This window comes from Nilaparvata lugens, chromosome X (genome assembly GCF_014356525.2).
Source record: "Nilaparvata lugens isolate BPH chromosome X, ASM1435652v1, whole genome shotgun sequence".
Lineage (NCBI taxonomy): Eukaryota > Metazoa > Arthropoda > Insecta > Hemiptera > Delphacidae > Nilaparvata > Nilaparvata lugens.
Genome location: NC_052518.1, coordinates 10,319,654 through 10,340,897, shown reverse-complemented (window position 1 = coordinate 10,340,897; position 21,244 = coordinate 10,319,654). Strand labels below are relative to the sequence as shown.

At 34.3% G+C, this 21,244-nt stretch overlaps 1 protein-coding gene across 3 annotated transcripts in view; it reads right to left on the bottom strand.

Moving 5' to 3' along the window:
- The window catches only part of LOC111055791, a 356,789-nt gene extending 347,066 nt beyond the window's left edge, over positions 1–9,723 (bottom strand). For all 3 annotated transcript variants that reach the window (XM_039442387.1, XM_039442389.1, XM_039442388.1), the window contains exon 1: positions 9,622–9,723. The gene's annotated coding sequence lies outside the window, so the exon portion shown is untranslated. The remainder of the gene's footprint in view (positions 1–9,621) is intronic.
- Between the last annotated feature and the right edge of the window lie 11,521 nt (positions 9,724–21,244).

The following is a 21,244-nucleotide window of genomic DNA, read 5'->3' as shown; positions in this document are numbered from 1 at the left end:
ATGTAGAAATATAGTTAATCAAGGCAGACAAACGATAACGCTGTTCTATCTTTATCCACTGCCATTATAACGTGGACCTAACTATAGTGTAGAATATAATTTTCGACTGTGTTTGTACTGTGTTAATACTGTGTTTTGTAGAAGATTTTCCTATAGAAACATAGCTGTACGTCAAAATGTGCCATCAACACAGATCTTTTTGAGCATCGATTAGTGTTTGCTACGCGGTTCGCTATTGGCGGATGCCAACACAGCTATTTGCCAACCTATCGTGCACCTTGGAGTCTTGGAATCATCTACTTTCTTTCTTATTCCGTTTTTTTTTTGCACAGGTGAGCGAAGGAGAAATTCGAGCCTTGCTCTCATTCAAGCTGCTCTGGTTGGCTGGTAATCGAGCACACAAAGTTCATTCATCTTGCTGTCATGGTTCCAATAGGCTTCGCATACAGGCACACAGATAAAAGTAAGCCATTTGTAGCACTCCGTTGTCTTCTATTCATTCGGGCGGCGAGAGTATGAGGTTAGGCTCACGTATGTTTGTAACAGTGTGCGAGCGACATTTCGAGGTGTAAGCTCTGCCAGAAGGTTAATTGAAGCCGATTCAGTAATCTTTTGCGGTCAGAGTCCCCTCTACGTCTTTCCGCTTCTATCTTCATATATCGGCTTCCTATTTCCCCAACCCGAGCCGCACACTTTTCAAGCTTCGCGATGCTCATCGTAACCCCCTCCATCCCAATCGTTGTGGCTCAATTCGACTGAGGGTTGCTTTTGACTCGGAATTCGAAGCATCCCCTCCCCACCTCTCACCAACACCTCCCCACCCACTCACTGTCGGTTATTAAATAGAGAATATTACGTTTCACCGATGGACTGCCATCGTCAGATTCACCACAATCTGCCAGTATTGTCCCAATGCTTCCCTTTCATATCATCCTTGAAGAATCCTGACATGCGAATACCATCAGTTCTGTTTTTGTCCAACCAAACGACAAAATTTGCACAGCTTTTCTATATCCTATGTTATATAAATAACATTTATTTTGTTCCAAATTCATTGAAACATGAGAGGATTGTAAATGTGTGTCTTCTCTATTCATCTAGAGCCAAAAACCAATTAAGAATCGTTAAATTCAAAACTAATTAGAGCCAATGGATTCCTGATCCACTTTGAACACCATGACCGTGATAATAAGAACTAAAGATAAATTATTTAACTATTATGAGATTCACTCTTTACTGTACATTCATTGTGAATTACACTAACGCTTCCCAATCGATCATTCACAGTTACACACACATCGATATTGATACATTACATAAATATCGATATTGATTATTATTAATCCTTATTCGATGCTCAGATGATATCGTTTTTCAACAGAGATAATAGTTCACAGTTTAGAGTCACTCTCAACTGTAAGGCTGGCTAAACACACATCGATTTTTGTTCGTACGATATTTTGCCGTCTTTATGAATTCTATCAGATTAAACGGAGCTTGACAAACATCATCTGTTTGAAATCATCTGTTTAATTTAACAGAATTTATATCGTTTGGGCAGAAAAAGATGTGTGTTTAGACAGCCTTACAGTTAAGAGTCGTTTGTATAAATATTTTTGGATTGAACATTTTGTGGAAATCTAGAAGACATAACCTCATTTCGGCCTTCCCTAAATTTGGGAGAGAATAATACAAGTTATTCTTAGTTTTTCTCTCTCGATCTGTGCTCCATTGTAAAAAAGAATAAAGAGAAAACAAAAACTCTGAACTATTATCTCTGTTGAAAAACTAAAATATCGATAATAACGATTATAATGTGAGCATGGAATAAGGAGTGGAGAGTTTACAATAAGCCTGAAAATGTGACTAATGTGAAGAATAATATAGTCATGCCAAATATTATTTTGCCAAATAATATTGTAGCAAAAATAAGTAAATATTTAATAATATGAAATGAATTCTTATCATATCGACATCCTTTTCAAATTTGCTTGAAAAAGTTTATAATTATTAAAGTTTATTATTGAAAAAGTTTACTTTAAACTATTTGCTATAGCTTCCGAATTGGTTTATCACGAATAAGATGTGGTATATACTGTATTCAAATTTGAAAGTTAGGCTACATCAATATCATTGTAGAGTATAAATTGTTATATGATAAAATTATCTTCAACATCTTTCACTCACAAAGTGTCTCATCTATTATACAAATTATACGTCTGTCGTGCTGTCAAATACCATCAAACAGAGCTTGATAGTGTAGTGTTATTTTATGGAAAATGAACAAAACTGATTACGGTATCTAGTTGGAAAGTGGTTCAAGTGAATTTGAGAAATAATTTTGATTGTCTTCTATGTAAAAGACTATTTCACATAATCTCTCCTGTATTATTACTACAGGAGAGTAACGAAGTTTATCCACAACACATTAAAATATAGTATTTACATAGAATGAACTACAGTCGTGATTTGCTTCATTTTATTCTAAGTTGATTATTGATGACAATTATCATGGGAGCTGAAATTGAAGGATAATAATCATCACTCGCTATGACAACGTATTATGTGCTTCCATTTGAGATGCACTGATGTGTTAGTCTAGCTTATGCGTTTCAATAGTTCGTACATTAGTCCAGTCAAGGAAAGGGTATAGAGGGAAAAGTTGGGAAGAAACTTTTTGACCCCGCAGTTCAGTTTAGGGTAGTAAGGAGGTAAACGTATCAAACGTCCCCACCCCCAATGGTGACTTTTGATATGTTCTCCTCCTAACTAGTCTCAACAAAGCTGCAAAGTCAACAATCTTGTTTAAAACATTCCCTCCAAATTCCTTTGTCAATCGGTCTAACGTTGCAAAAATGGAGATTTCACACTCAACACTAAAGCTGCTGCAAAAGGTGTAGGGAAATTCGTAAAAGTGTGAAATCATACATCAAATTGAAGAGAATTCAATACTCTATAAGCTCATAATCAACATGGATTTTTCCCATCGATTTTTAGAAAGTTTTAAGAGCAATAATAGAAAAAATTGGTGGCAAACGTTTTTTTTTTTTTTTTAATGTCACACCTTCAAGAGCGGATATCTCGGAAACTAGAAGAGATATAAAAAAGTTTTAGGATGAATATTGTATGAAATTATGTAAGCTTTAATTTGTTATATGATAATCGAGTCCTTAACATACATCGTTTTTGATTTTTATGCGAGAAACCAAAAAAATGGTACCTTTAAACCACCCCCATCCCCTTAGCACAGGGGTTAGGAGTGGGGACTTTTGATATGTTTACCTCCTTACTACCCTAAACAGAACTGGGTGGGTAAAAATTGTCTTCCAATCATTTCCCTTCATACCCTTTTTTGAGCATTCATTGCCTGGACTACATATAAGCTTTCCCTCAACAAAAATTCTACAAATTCTCATAGTTCAAATAAATGGAAGAGCAATCTGGCATAAAAAATATGGAGAGATTTTGAAACAATTCAGTTGGGGAATGATAGTTGAGCCTTTGATAAATAATAAATATTTGATCTGGAGTATAATCTTAACAATCTTAAAGATTTGACAATCTTCGGAACTTTTAATAAAGCCTGGTCGATACGATACTAGGCAAGTTCAATCAATATCAAATTATTATCTAAAAACTTGATCAATATCAAATCAGATCAATACCAAGTATTATTGATACCATTACTTCATGTGGAATACTCTCCATACTTTTAAATTAGTTGAGTGGATTGACTTGAATGAGTTAGTAAGAATGACTTAATTGTATTATTATTCATTTTCAAAAGTAACTCCTCGAAAAACTACCGGAGAAACTTTCACTTCATAATCATGATCAAAATATTTCATAACAAACCACCCCATTTCATGTTTTATCAAAACAATCTTTAAACTTCTGACTTTGATTTATGCTAGGTCCAAATTAGATTGAAAAACAACCTTTTCAAGTAAGTTTGGAACTGGATTGTTATAACATATCAGTATCAGTGTCCGGGTTCGGCTCAGTTAAAATTAATATTCCTCCCCTAATGGGACTATTCATATTCGCTCGGCCAGACTGAGTGGGGATGGTCCCATTAGAATTGAAGGGAAGAATATCTTCACTGAGTCGAATCCGGACACTGATAATTATTATGTGAGAATCCAGCTTTACTCTATAATGAAGTGTGAAAGATCAATATGTGTTATTCAAGAACTGCACTGTACACTTTAACCTATTCTAAATACAGGTTTTTGTGTTTGAGATCACAAAGTAAAACTCTTTCAAACTCTCTTCCCAGTCATTGTTTGCAGATTCCAAATTGAAAAATTATAATTACAGATTCAAATGAGTCTCATCACAAATTCCTCCAACACGAACCTGTCAAGTCATTGTAGAATAGAAACTGGTAAATTTTGCAATTTTATAACAATTTTACAAATTCCATGTGTTGTTTCTGTCACAGTTTAACATTCAAATGTTGAATGAAACTTTTTCTCCCAATTTTGGTATTTACATCAATTTTTTCAAAAACGATAATAGTCATCGATTGTGGATTGTCTGTTGCTGAGCATAGGATGCTCGATGAACAATTTTACAAATTTCAAGCGTTGTTTCTGCCACGGTGTAACATTCAAATGTGGAATGACAATTTCTCTCCCAATTTCGGTATTTATATATAAATCTTTTTACAATCGATAATAGACATTGATTGTGGATTGTCTTTCGATGAGTATAGGATGGCCACGAATTCGTTGATCATCCTTCATAAGTTAAATAAAGTTTCACGTTGAAAAGCTGTTTGATCTTCAAGCTTTCAGTTTACCATAGTTTACGTTTTCAGTGTAATATAGTTAGATAATGTTGAAGTGGAATTCAGCAATGAGCAAGAAATTTAGGAAACCGAAACTCATTTCTCAAATAGATGGAAATTAATGAGATGTTGCAATATTATTCGAATGCTAATGAATTAATAATTATTATTTAACGAAAGTCCAAATTAAATGCTGTAATTTACCCCGAAGACTTTGCTACTACAAATATTGACAACATTATTAATATTATTTCTCAAATATGTGATGTCACAAGTTGTCACAATATTTAAATTCGTCTTCTTCAACAAAGATATATAATATAACTAGTCGACAGGCTCGCTTCGCTCGCCATATCCGTCTGGCAAGGGGGCTCCGCCCCCTCGACCGCCAACTGGGTCGTCCAAACATGAGATCAGCGGGCTCGCTTCGCTCGCCTGCATTTTCCATTTGAGCATGCTTCATTCCATCAGAAAGTCAAAGTACTTCCTCGCTCGATTCAATCACCGATTAATTTCAATTATTTAGTGCAGGGTGGGAAACTTCGTTAGGATATTATGAGAATTATTGTACTCCAGTCTAGCCTTTTAAATTTGAGATAGGAATGACGTGGAGAATTTACAAATCATTCATTCTCCAACTCTCTCGAGTCTGAAATTTTCCTGAGAAATGAAGAAATATGCATTGAAAACTCAATGAAAAACTGGAGAAAAGAAACCCTCCAATTTATCACCGCCATTACTTACTCCAAACCTGAAAAATCAGACGGATTTGTGTAACAAATTTTAACAATTTCGGTCGATAAGATAATGAGAAAGCTAATAATCTAGAAGAACGTTGAAAAACGCCAGTTTTGAGCATATCATAGGCGAAATATTGAATGCCTCTCAATTTTTAGACCTCAGCGGAAACTCTTTACCGAATTTGAACGTTTTATGTCAATTCGATCTCGAAAATTTGAGAAAACGTAGAAAAACGCTGGTAAAACACCTGTTACTATATCGGCTTATCTTTGGCGAACAAAATTCTTCCACCTCAGCTAAAACTGTTTACTGATTTTTTTTAAATATACTTCCATCGATTTATTATTGGAGAAGGTGAGAAAACGCAGAAAAGCTGAAATAAAGTATAAATATCTCTTTTCTGTATAGGGCTACTTGTAATAAAACTAGAAAGAAAAATAAAAATCTCAGTACCCTTTTTTGAGTTATTTAATCAAAACATGTTTCAACATTGATGTTTCACTTGAAAATGGCATCAATGTTGAAAAATGTTGTGATTGAATAATTCAAAAAAAGGGTACTGGGATTTTTTATTTTTCTTTCTTTTTTTAAAAGTATAAATGTACAGTGCTCGAATAATCATTAATCGACTCCATCCAAAATCCAAGTTTCTGATGGCGTAGTAAAAGTTTTATGTTTTTTGGGTTATCCGATTATCACTTGAAAACCATCTTTCATATTCCCAGTATCAATGTACTTTTGAAATCATAGATTATTTGTGGTCGCCACCCGACGCTGAGAGGCAGAAGGGTTTGATGAAGAAGAAGATTATTTCCACTTTTTGTGTAGTTGAGAAGTTGATATTGTGGTAATTATTCATATTAAATAAGAAGACTAAGGAATTGTCAAAAACCACAGATTTTACGTGTGAAAAATCTGTGGTTTTCGACAATTTCTTAGTCTTCTTATTTAATAAGAAGATTATTCGTTAATGACTTCAGCATACACATCTAATTGGTGGTCAAATAGGCTACAGTTGGGTGCACATGTTCAAACCTCGCACCAGGACTATTCTCTGGAGAAGTAGGAATTCTCTTACCATTACTGCTACTACTGCTGTAAGAATAAGAAGCAGCAGCGGAACATTCTTTCAAAGTGTTCATGCAAATCATAGAATTGACATTGGAAATTTAAGTTTCCTCAACCATTATTAGAGATTTTCCTTATAATATTACTCATACAAAGTCACTCAATCAAACACTAATGATTAACAACAAGAGGTAATATTAAAATGAAATTTATCACACTTCAATTCGACCACTACCTTCATATGATATAAATAATACCTTGAAATATTATCAGCGCTAATACTAATGGATATGCTGAGGTAATTTCAAAGTATAAAGCCTGAATGCCTTATCTATGATTAGTTACTTGTGTGGAATAAATAATAAATTCTCATGAGTTTACTACACTCTGTGCTAGATGTACTCCCATTACCTACAATTATGAATACATCCAGTGTAAGGAGGTACTATCATTAAAGGATGTAGAGTCAGTAATACATCGTTAAATAAGATTTGATAAATTGGAGAGATCTGATAATATGATGCAAGAGAGATTCCTGTGATCAAATCATACCTTCAAACTAAATACGTGAATTTGAATCACATCATACTTCATTTCAATGGCATTTCTCTGTATGAATATTGATTATTCATACTGAGAATTGAATCCTGGTAACGCAATCAACGCATATGGAAAGGTAGTTAAAATGTTCCCAGAACAATGATGATACCGTGCCAATCATAGCATCTAATCAATTTCTAGTCTGCCAAGTATCGGATTAATGTTTTTTCAATGACGTTTCAATATTCTCGGTTGAATGCAGTTCTATTTCGAAATGGTATTTCTCAAACGTTTCTGAATCATGGAGAGAGTAGAGTACTGAGATTCAAAAACTGGAAAAAGATTCATGGTTAACGGACTTTAGGATTATGACTCCACAAGAATTTCAAGTGATTTGAATATTGATCAGAGATTGGTCATTGAATATGAAAAATAGAATTTCAAGAGTGAGTGGAATATCTCTCAACGGCAATTGATAGATTGAATGAAGATAATGATAGATACTTCTCACAGATATTCTTCACAAGCTACTATTCCACAAAGAAAGTCTATCTTCCTGTATGTGATCGAATTCGATTTTCATTTTCCACCTCTCTTTTCAACGAATCTAGAGAATATCCCATACAAGTACTGTGTCAAGAGAAATATGGAACCATTAATTTCAGAATCAGTTCCCATTACATGAGATTATCGTCTGACAGGGATAATCTAGAAATCTACAATGCAGAAATGTACTATTGATTTGTGAAGCTAGAATGAACATGATATGTAATAACTCTTTGTTTCAATTGTTTCACATTCTTCACGTTCAGAGAATATCAGAGAATTTGCTGAGAGGATGAATTAAAGTATTTCAATTCAATACTCACTATTCTAGTTGTGAATAGGTGATATAATAGAAAGCAATAATACAAAGACTATCATTTCCCTGTATTCCTATCTCTTTATAATGCTGTGCCACTCAAATGTTCCTAGGTTAAAGTAAAATCTATGCTCCACTACTTCCAAAATATACATTTTTGACAATATTTCAAGTCTCTTCAACTATGGAAAAGTTCCAGAACATCAATATTCACGCTACAGACTTAATTAATTCCAGAATAGAATGTGTAACACCTAATAGTTATTATAAATTGAAAAACATCGGATAAAACAGAAAAAAAATTGGAAGTAATGTACACACAACCTTATTTGAATATCTGTTATAAGATTTTCCCTTGTTAAATTCTCATTATCAATACTTGGAATCTGGAGAATATAGTTTTGATCTCATTATCAAAGTGAAGATTGCTAGATCATCTAGTGTTGAAATTAGTTTGACCTCTTTATTTTTTTAGTGCAACCTCCCCAAACTTTCTAATCTATATATTTTATCACCGTTCTATTAGTAGACCTAACGGGAAAGTGAGAAGAAATATTTTTCGGTCTCACTATCACAGTGAAAGATTTCTGAATTATCTAGTGTTGATATGAGTTTGATTTCTCATGGTTTTAATGGTGTGGGCTTTCCAAACTTTCTAGTTTATCACTTTCTTAAAACTAGCGGGAAATTGGACGGAAAATAGTTTTCTGTCTCATTATCAAAGGGAAAGATTTCTATAATTACCATCATCTAGTTTTGAAATGAGTTTAATTTGTTACTGTTTCGGTAGTGTGGGCTCCCCAAACTTAATCTATTTATCACCTTCTTTTAGGTATCGGGAAGGTAGAAAAAAATAGTTTTTATCTCCTTACCAGAGGGAAAAATGTTTATATTGTCATCCAGTTTTTAAATAAGTTTAGTTTCATACTGTTTGGGTAGTGTGGGCTTTCCAAACTTTATAGTCTATTATCACCTTCTTATAGGTATCGGGTAGGTAGGAAAAAATAGTTTTTGGTCTCCTTATCAAAGGGAAAGATGTTGAAATGAGTATTATTCCTTACTGTTGGATGGCGTAAGCTCCCCAAACTTTATAGTCTATTATCACCTTCTTATAAGTATCGGGAAGGTAGAAAAAAATAGTTTTTGGTCTCCTTATCAACGGGAAAAATGTGGAAATGAGTATTATTCCTTACTGTTGGGTGGCGTAAGCTCCCCAAACTTTATAGTCTATTATCACCTTCTTATAAGTATCGGGGAGGTGGGAAAAAATAGTTTTTGGTCTCCTTATCAACGGGAAAGATGTTGAAATGAGTATTATTTCTTACTGTTGGGTGGCGTAAGCTCCCCAAACTTTATAGTCTATTATCGCTTTCTTATAAGTAGCCTATCGGGAAGGTGGAAAAAAATCGTTTTTGGCCTCCTTATCAGAGGGAAAAATCTCTTTATAATCTAGTTTTGAAATTAGTTTAATTTCTTACTGTTTGTGTGGCGTGAGCTTCCAAAACTTTCTAGTTTATTATCACCTTTCATTATTATCGGGGAAGTGGGAAAAAAAATTTCTGGTCTCATTATCTGAAAATAAAAGTTATCTAGTGTTGAAAAAAGTTTGATTTCTTACTGTTTGGCGGTGGAGCTGCCCAAGCGTGTGACACTCAGAGAAGTAAGCGCGGTGTAAATCTGTCTCGTCCTAGGTCACGTTAGCGGCTTGGCTGTTCGCGTGAGACTCTCAGTCCAATTTCTCCCTTCACTCCCGACTCCCTTGAATGTGCGCGCGCACACACACCCTATTACTTGGAACCATTCGATCCAAGGGCTTCCCGCTTTCCGTTCACGGTTACAACCGCAGACTCCTACCAAGCAGACGAACTTCTCTCAAACCTCTGGTCTTGTTTCTGGCTCTAACAAGAGCCTAGAAAATTATCGCGCGTCTATTTACAACATGGCTGGAGCCACCGATTACCTCTAACCAGCGTTTACCTCTAAACCAGCGTTCCAACCACGCTTACCTGTCCTACAGCCAGAATGCTAAGTCCGCATCGCTTTGTTGGCAGCGGTACTATCTGTCTGACTACATCTCACTTGGATATCTCTTCGTCTGACTACATCTCACTTGGATATCTCTTTGTCTCACATTGATATCTCTTCGTCTGACTACATCTCACTTGGATATCTCTGTCTCACATTGATATCTCTTCATCTGACTCAAATAGCTCTTTGTCTCACATAGATTTATCTCCATCTCACTCGAATACCTCTCAGACAGATAGATGTATGCCGAGAGTGCGCAACTTAAGTGAAGTGTGGTTCCTCAGGAGGCAGATCTTTAGATCACTAACCACACTGCATAAGCGTCTAATCTTCATAGCTATAGAAGCTGATGAGTAGAAGCATAGATGAATGAAATATATTATGCTGTATATAATTGTCTCTGATGAAAACCAGAAACTCTTTTCAGTGCAGTACTTCTCAAATTAAATTAAAAATTATCTCCACTAAGTACAAACATTTAACTATACAAGACTTGAAAGTATTGATTAGATTCCTCTACTTAGATAGTATATATCTATTATATTGTTCATGATGAAAACCAGAAACTCTTTTCAGTGCAGTACTTCTCAAATTAAATTAAAAATTATTTCCACAAAGTACAAACATTTAACTATACAATACAAGACTTGAAAGTATTGATTAGATTCCTCTACTTAGATGGGATTTATTTATTATTTCATGATGTATTTATTATATTGTTCATGATGGGAACCAGAAACTCTTTTCAGTGCAGTTCATCTCACTTTGAAGTAGTTTTATTCGATTCCTCTACTAAGATAGATCACAATACAGAGTGATTCAAAGTTGATATCACAATTTCGAAGAATTATATTCATTCAAAAAACGATTAATACAAAACAATTTCACATCAAACTAATCACAAAAGTATCAAGTTTATGATGTTGTATTATATGAGTCTTTAGAGTTCATTTACTCTCATTTTGAGGCTTGTACAACATCTACAAAACAGTAGGGTTAATACACCATGGTTTGTGAAAATGCAATAAAAACGATTGAAATTATAGGCAAATCTATAGCTCACTTATAGGCAAATATCGTTCATGCTCTACAGATTGATAAGGGTTTCCAATTCTCCATATATATACATAAGGTCGATTGCTGAATCCATCATTATCATCATCATCATCATCATCATCATCATCATCATCATCATCATCATCATCATCATCATCATCATCTTCTTCTTCTTCTTCTTCTTCTTTTTTTTCTCCTTCTTCTATGAAGATTATGGAATCAGTATTATCAAGTTTGAGTTTCGAGTAGGTTCATTCTAAATTTCGAATTGTAACTTGTTCAATACAAACGCTTCATGTAGTAGAAACTAATTCATCTTGTAAATTACTCACTCAACCTTCTAGCTTACAATAGGAAACAGTTGGAGTGTAATGCGGGTTGCCTATGGTCGAGAGTTTCAAGGCGTTAACATTAAGTCAGCTACCTCTTAATGTGTTCTGACACCCTGTTCCAGAATTTTACATTCCTAAAATGCAAATGAGCTTTTATATGTTGTCACCAAAAAGCACTAGATGGCTGCTTAGCCGCAAAGCGCGCTAGATTCAAAAAATTCATTCCCATTAGACGACTCATCAGAGATGACTAGGATTCTACCAGGGCAGCAGAAACATGGTAGGCGTGTTTTATACGGACATCATTCTTCTAATGATAGCTTGGTGTAGCTCCACAAATCCAATATATGACAGTTGGTTTCATTCTAGAAAACAGTTTAGGACGGTTATTACCTATTAATCAACCTGTATACCTGTTCTAATACCATAAAATTATAATACTTGTTCCAATACCTAAAATACTATTCCTTATACCTGTAAAGTTATTACTTTGTGGATGAGTTTATTAATACTTTTGTATAGTAACTTATTCTGACTAAACTGAGAATACCCATGAATATTATAAAAGAGAGGACCTTGATATTATTTAAGAAAATGAATAATTATTATTTAACGAAAATCCCAACTAAATGCTGTAAATCACCCCGAAGACTTCTGCTACTGCAAATATTGACAACAGGGTAAACAGCTAGATGGAAATTCGATAAGCGCTACTATACAAAAAATTATTTGTCAGTGGAACTGACGGAAATCAGTCCGATGGAAATTCGATGAGCGCTACTATACAAAAATTATTTTTCGCCCCACTTGGATGTAATGAGCTGGTTTACGTGCGTCATATGGAGGCCGAAAGTGATTGTTTTCTGACCAGGCCGGTAAAATTTTTACGGCCCTAGGGCTGTAAAATAACCTTGAAGTCAGCTGATTCTGATTTGATGTGAACGTGTTTACAAAATAGTTTATGAAACGGAATCAGTTTATGCTTCTAGAATTGAATAAAGTTTTTGCAATAAGATACTATCATTTTATTTGGATGAATGAAATACAAATAATGAGATATTATAAACTATTCAAATTCAATTTTCAGAGTATAATAGAATCTACCTCAAACCTCCTAGTACAGCGTTTATCATGGAACATGGTGGATAAACGGAATCATTTTATGCTTTTAGAATTCAATAAAGTATTCTGTAATAATATACTATCATTTTATTTGGATGAATAGAATACAGATAAGATATATATTATAACTATTCAAATAATTCTATTTTCAGAGTAGGATAGAACTTCTAACCTAAACTTCCATTGACATTCAGATTGGCCAAATTTCAAGTGTGCTAAAACAGCTGATCAAAAACTTTCCATTGACATTCAGATTGGCCAAATTTCAAGTGTGCTAAAACAGCTGATCAAAAACTTTTCATTCTTTGTGTTTATCATTCAATAATCAAAACATTTATAATAATATCATCTTATTGTCATTTGGAAGAATAAAAAGTATAAACTCAACCTCTTACATATAATTGAACATAATCTTTTAGGTATTTAGACAAATCAGAATAAAAAATAAAAATACTTGGACAATTTCTTGATATTCAGATTACCTCAGATTTGCTAGAGCTATGACCTTCCACTTTTGCTTTCGGAAGTGCTTATAATAGACAATTATTCACATATAATATATTGTTTATTTTCCTGTGTGGCGAAAAATAACGTTCTCACCATGGGCAAAAATGTTTTTTCCGGCTCTCAATCTTTTCTAGTCCTCGGCCTACGGCCTCGGACTTGAAAACCGATTTCGAGCCAGAAAAGTCCCATTTTCGGCCCTAGGTGCGAAATATACTATTTCGCCCCACTTGGATGTAATGAGCTGGTTTTCGTGCGTCATGTGGAGGCCGAAAATGATTGTTTTCTGACCAGGCCGGTTTTACGGCCCTAGTTTTACGGCTGTAAAATAACCTTGAAGTCAGCTGATTCTGATTTGATGTGAACGTGTTTACAAAATGGTTTATGCTTTTAGAATTGAATGAAATTCTGCAATAAGATACTATCATTTTATTTGGATGAATGAAATACAAATAAGATATTATAAACTATTCAGATTCGATTTTCAGAGTAGGATAGGACTTCCAACCTCAACTTCCGCAGTCGACGATAACAAGCATTGTTGACATCCAGATTGTCCAAATTTCAAGTGCGCTAAAACAGCTGATCAAAAACTTTTCATTTTGTGTTCATTATTCAAGAATCAAAACATTCATAATAATATCATCTTATTGTCATTTGAAAGAATAAAAAAGTATAAACTCAACCTCCCACATAATTGAACATAATCTTTTAGGTTATTTAAACAAATCAGAATAAAAAATAAGAATACTTGGACAATTTCCTGATATTCAGATTACCTCAGGTTTGCTAGAGCTATGACCTTCCACTTTTGCTTTCGGAAGTGCTTAATAAACAATTATTTTTACATATATATTGTTTATTTTTCTGTGTAGCGAAAAATAGCGTTCGCACCACGGGCAAAAATGTTTTTCCAGCTCTCAATCTTTTCTAGTTCCACTTTTTGTATAGTAGCGCTCATCGAATTTCCATCTAGCTGTTTACCCTGTTGTCAATATTTGCAGTAGCTGAAGTCTTCGGGGTGATTTTCAGCATTTAGTTTGAATTCTCGTTCAATAATAATTATTCATTAATAATTAGCATTTCAAAAAATGCAACTTCCAATTTATATCCATCTGTTGATATTATTTAATGACTACTTCCACTGCTAATTCAAATCCTTTTATGATAAATTCTACACAATTGAATGTTGAATCTGATTTATTCTTTGACGAGGAGTGTTCCAGTCTATGATGCACAATATTACCATGAAGCTCACAGCTTTAATAATGCTTTGAACTTGAGTCTGGAAACATATCCTTTGAATTGTTTGAATTGCTTCCTGTCAAAGATAATACGAAGCTAACGGCAAATTAAATTCGATTTGACGGCAATTGATGAGATGTGAGCAAACTAATGCGTCTAATGTAACCAGTTGATGACGAACATGATATTAGACATCATTTAGTTTGAAGGAAATCAACCATTTTGACATCTAATAAGTAGCCTACGGATTGAAAGAGGAATGATATAAGCTCCAAATTACCTTTGAACATCAAATCAAAGTGCGTGATTGAATTTTGGCCTATCCTTCATTGGTCCAGTCAGATCTGTTCATTGACAATAGGATTAATTTCAAGTGATATTTAAAGACAAAGGCCCACTCACCTACAATCAGAAACTTCAATTGAATCGGTGACAATCAAACCGAATCATCCAAATTAAACCAATTCGGATTGTCACAAATGATATGTCGATCAGTCAAGTCTTATTGAATCAGGTCTTTCATAGCCCTAGCTATATCAAAACATGTTTCAGGCTACCATCAAAATACATAGATCAATCAAATTAATATTCTCTGCAAAAGGCTTGTCATGTTGATGTCTGACTTTAAACTATAAAGGGGCTATGATTAACGTTTTACTTCAAACTGTACAGGTCCTAATAGAGAATCAATGTCATGTATAATTCAAGTGAGAGTGTATTTTGATTTCATTGTATTAATATTCCACTGTTACCTTGATGTGAAAATGAACATACATGAATGATCTATCAATCATATAGATTATTATTTGTGATACGTGAGATAAATTTTATTGGATCAATTCCCATTTTGTAGTGTTTTTTCCAACGAGCTAAAATATAGTAAACCATAGAGTGGCTGAGTGGCCGCTATTCCTGTAACGAATTGAACATGGGCAGCCATGACAGAGAGAGGCAAAAGCGGCGCAAATTTTGAATGGCCCTATTGATATAATGGAAACTTGCATAAAAGACAAGGTGCAAATCAGTTATATTTAATAAATACTACATTGAAATTTTCATTGAGCATTTTAAATATATGTATTACACTTGTTATGCATCCATAAAATTAATTGATGGAATTATTGCTTTACTTGAAGCCTTGGTGAAATTAATGTAGCCCAAGTTACAGTGTTAATACTGCTTAGCCGTACAAGTGCTCAACTGAGTTGAAATGCCACACCGTAACTGCAAAATTATGATTTTAGAAATTGGATTATTTTTTATGCTATTTTGAGTAGGGAATTCGAAAAAACTAGTTTATGAAGACGTTTCTTTGATACCAGCTTACAGTACTTATCTTCATTATCTCTAAGTTCAAAACAGGAAGGCAAAGTATGATAGTCGAAAAAATAACAAACTAAGACCGGTATTAGACGGTAATATTTCTGTCATGAGCAGATCATATAGTTGTAAGAAATCATATTTTCATCTTTTTATCTCTTTTCTGTATAGGGCTACTTTTATAGAAATAGAAATAAAAATAAAAATCTTAGTACCCTTTTTGAAATATTTAAAAAGGGTATTAAGATTTTTATTTTTATTTCATTTTTTTTCATGTTACCGTCTAATACTATTAGTATTTAATACCGGCCTAACATAATCATATAATATAAGCTAATGTCTATAGTTCATTCCAGTCAAGTTTGCAATACCATCATCATCATAAATATAATAATTAGTTATAGAAATCAATTTAACTCACAAAAACACACCTATTACTGTTGTGGCAGACTGGCTCTTCTTGAAATCTTGCCTCCCTCTGTCATGGCTGCCCTTAGTTGGCCGTGTCACACATTGAGAGCGCTGTAAGCACACCAACACCCGCCCTATGGTTTACTATATTTTAGCTCTTTGGTTTTTCCAGGTCCCAAATAGTTCACTTAAAATTAACTAGCATCATATACTGATGGAAAACCATTAAGCCTGGTTTTCACTAGTAGAGTTAGTGGTTGAGTAACTGGCATACCGAGCTAACTCTAACTCTACTTGGTCGAGTAGTTGTTTCCATTACAATTAATAATAGTAGGTAAAGTGTGTTGTCTAGTGAACAGAACTAACCTTAAAATGTCAATATGGAACATTCATTATCGCCGTTTAGCCACAAAAGTTTTACAAAAAGCATTGATATATGCGGCTGATCTTTCGCTAGCAGAAATAACTACGGCTATTGTTTTGTTTAAATTTTCTTTGAATTTGATCTCCATTATTGAAATAATAGGATGATTTCATACTATCTCTATTGTAACATGAATTAATTTCAGCAATAAAGATGATTATTATTAAGAAGAAAATCGAATTAAACTCTACTCTACTAGCTCGAGACTGTTTTCATCAGCATAGTAGAGGTAGAGTAGAGTGAGAAGCGTTGGTGGGGGAAGGCAAATGGTAGAATACTATCCCACGGTGCTATACCACTCTACTTTACTAAAAACTAGTACTCTACCATGAATGTTCTCATTGGGAGAGTTCACAAGATAGTTAGTACTTGCCCAGGGAACTCTACCACTGACTCTACTAATGAAAACCAGGCTTTGATGAGGGAACTCTTATAAATAATCACTTAATCAGAGAAGTTGTCAACCCAAAGCATAGAATGAACAATTGTTTAGTTTTCTCTACCCAAAGTTTCATTACAAGATTTGTAGTAGCGTTTTCAAGCGTCCTGGAAATAGGGCTACAGAGATATCTTAAACTCCAGATGAAAATGATATATGGGACCCGTTTTTTGAAAGTCACAAGTTACATATCCACTGGTAAATTTCAACAGATATCCCATGCTTGAAACATAAAGGAATTTGACTGCAAGAGATTCCACAGTATTTTCTCAGAACTCACAAGCAAAAAGACTCTCATTATTTGCTTTAGACCTACAGAACTACTTGATGAAGTTTCACTTCTCAAAACTTTCAAGTTCCAATGCACTTAGAGTGTATTTTGATTGAATCGATGTGCACGAATGCACACAGTGATAAATGCGCATATATTTATCGAAGAATCAGGAAAAGGCATCTGCTATCTGGAATTACCACTCAGGTATTAGAATAGTCAAAATGGAATCCGTTGTAGGGAAATTACATCAATTCGATACAATACTATTAATTCTTGCACTAATGAAATAAAAACACACATTGTCAAATTCTACATTTGTTTTTGTAGTTTCTTTCTAATTCAAATTCTTTCAAATTCTTGTAGTTTCTTTCTACGGTTGTACAACATTGACAGTGACTCAGTCGAATTCTTGCACTCTTTCCAGGGATTTTTTTCCCGTTTAGTACAAACGTTCTAATGTGATAGCAGTATGTTTTACGTAATGATTATTATAATAAGTTTCCCTAATTAAGTATGAAATTCTTTAAATGTAAGGAATGTTGATAAAGTATGGAATTTTATCTTTGTTCATGAATACTGTATCGTAGATTAACATATTTTATTCATCAATTTTTGTCTCATATTTTGTTTGAATATTTTATTGTATAAGATATTACAATTCTTCATGATACTTGCCTCTATAATATAACTTATATATATACTTATTCTTAATAATACTATTCTCTATGGCGATTTATTCTTCATGATAAAAAAAGTAAATTCGTATGGCTTTTGTTGGTGGGGAGTCCCTCGCGGGAAGGGCCCACCGCCTCAATATATAATTTAAGCCATCAATGGGCCTTACGACTGTCATACTTCAGCCGGGACCGTTCAGCCGGGACCGACAGTTTAACGTGCCCATCTGATAACACGGGAGTGATCTGGTTTAAAAACTTTAGGCTCTCAGTGGGGTTTGAACCCGGGATCTCTATGCTGCTACGCAAGCACTCTATCCACTAGACCACGGATCACTCCATGATACCCTCCTTCATAATATTACTAATTATTATTCTTTATTCTTTTATTATACTATTCTCTAATGACATACATGAGCTCCGCCCCGTGGTCAAATGTTTTGATGGCCGAACTATTTTTGATCCGGGTCCGTAAGCTTATATCATTCAAAAATAATCATAACAGAATAAAACGTGTTCCATTGATTTATCTCGTCTTGTGAGCTGTGAAGAGTCTTGAAATCATGGATCAATGGAATTTCCAGTTCTGAAAGTCAGTTAAACCGGATAAATTGTGACGGGGAATCGTCAAAGCCACCCTGATCAACTACCGGAAATCCCCACGATTGTCAAACCCCCACCACCTCACCAAGAATATTCTATTTGCCATTAAACGAAGACATTGCAATAGGCTTCGTTATAAGGTTACAAACATAATCAAAATCGATACAGTAAGTAATATCATAGAGAAACAATAGCATAAGTAGATATCCCATGGTATAGGGGGCTTATGTCGCAACTTTTACTGTTATCTCAAGTCGATTACTGTAGATTATTGTCGATTTTTACTGTTTTGACCAGGTAAGAGTGTATGAACGGTACAATATGAGAGACTACCAGCGTCATAAACCTTCACGGGAAAGAAATACGTGGACTATAGGCTTGAGATAACAGTAAAAGTTGCGACATAAAAGCCCTATACCATGGGATATCTACTTATGCTATTGTTTCTCTATGGTAATATCCATTAAGTACATTTTGACTCTTCCAGTAAGTCACAATGAGTGAGAATAACTACAGTGCTACTATGTTTTCTATGCTGAGTGAAAAAGGTTTCAAGCTATTAGTGTTTGAAGGTTTCAAGTTTTCAAAAAGTATGACGAAATCTAGTCAAAAGTGGTGTTGTACTACCAGAACGTGTTCCGCGCATTTGTTTACGGACGACTTTTAAAGCTGAAGGTGAGCATCAAATAACCATGCTACCATGCTTTCTGAACCATGAGAGGGATAGAAACGAGTGATGACGTCACTAACGTTCATTTTGTGTGTGAGTGGCCAGAAGCATTCTGACCGCGGGGTGCAGTTCGTGGATTCTTTTCTCAATCAATTTATTCAGCCTGAAGATACAAGGCCACTTCACAAAGTATTTTATGTGATTACAATACATAATAAAATCATGATCACGTCACAATATATAATGAAATCAATAACAACAAATTATTAAAATCAATATAGACAATAATAGTTCACTCCTAATAAGGCTACATTATATTAGAATTTCATTCAATAGTTTATATTAATCATTTATTCTACCTATTCCTGTTCTAAATTCTTCTAGAGCAGTGGTCGCCAAACAGTCGATCGCGAGCTACCGGTAGCTCGTGGGGTAGTTTTTGGTAGCTCACATAATAGTGAAATACTTGTGCAAGTAAAGTCGTCCTTTATGAATATAAACACTTTCCCAGTCTGAATAAAAGCAATGGCGAGAAAAATCCTCCACAGCACCGCAGCAATAATAAAGAATTCGTTACGATTCTTTCAGACTTGAGACAACAGTTTTATCAACGATTTCAAGATTTTAAAAGCATATCAAATATGGTCCAATCCATCAACTCTCTTTTGTGGAGATCTATGCAGAAGATTTTGCAGCTTGTGTTGTGGCAACATTTTGGTGAAGATCAGGCTTCAGTTGAAATGGAATTTGTGGATTTTCAAAATGATCTGTCTCTCAGATAACTTTCTACAACTGGAAATATTTGGCATCAAGTTCCCAAAGAAAAATATCCAAATATTATTCAAGTTGCATTGAGGTTGAAAGCCATGTTCTGCTCTATTTACTTGTATGAAGCATCTTTTTCAAGTATGAAATACATAAAAAATCTATATAGGACTGATGAACATTTGGAAAACAGCATCAGAATGGCGGCTATATCAAATACTTGATGATCAAAAAGAGTTCCACTGCTCTCATTGAAATGTACATTTCAAATTTTGTTATACTTTTTGCTATGAGATAAGCATATTTCAACACTAGGAATGTATCTTCACAGGCAATAAAAGTGTGAAAATTTCATTTTGCCTACCGCACTTTCTTCAGTCTAATATCCTTTGGTAGCTCACTAGAAGATTTATAAATGCTATTCTAGCTCACATGCTCATAAGTTTGGCGACCATTGTTCTAGAGAGCAGAATGGATTTGTATCAAGCCATTTTTCTAAGGAACTAAGGAAGGTTACGAAAGGAGGCTGGTAGAAAGTTGAAAAATTTTATCCCCACTACTGGAGAACTTGAAAGAGATTTACTGAGTCTGCACCTAGGTACGTGAAGATCTCCTCTGGCCCTAGACGGATACTTATGAATGTCACCGACAACCGTCAACATATCTTCCCTCAATTTGTATTTCCTTCAAGCACTGATATACAAATTCATTGATTAATGTTCATATAAAATTTCTCGTGAATAGCGGTTTACAATGATCTAGACTAGATAATCTGCGTTACTTATTATTCTGACTAATTTCTTCTGTAAAACTAATATTTTTTCACACAAAAATGACCCCACAATCTGATACCATAGGACAGGATTGAATGGAAAAAAGCATGATATGCTTGTCCAACATAATGATCAAGCAAATCACATTTTATATTATTATTATTTTTCAGCTTACAGCAAATCATTTCAACATGAGATTTCCATAATAGATTATAATCTAGCATGAAACCCAATAGTTCAACTGGATTGTCTGTCCCGCTAACATTGTTTAAATAAAATGTGATTTCCTGTGTTTCTATATGATACTCCACTTGCATTCTCCTCAATATCTTTACTTTCCGTGGAAAACGACAAAAGACAACTGGACTGTCCTTCTCACTTTTTGAAAAGTGATAACACACAAAAGACAAGGCATAATAATAGAGGTTGTAAACAAGCGTGGCACAATGAACGCTTTATAACGAGACCATCTAACGGATCACTGTCCAGTCTTGTTCCATCATGTGTTAAGCCATGCTATAGTATTTTGTTCTCAGCAATTATTTAGTAGGTATAATTCGCACATTCTTTATTGTGGAACACGAGCTGAACAAATGGTTAC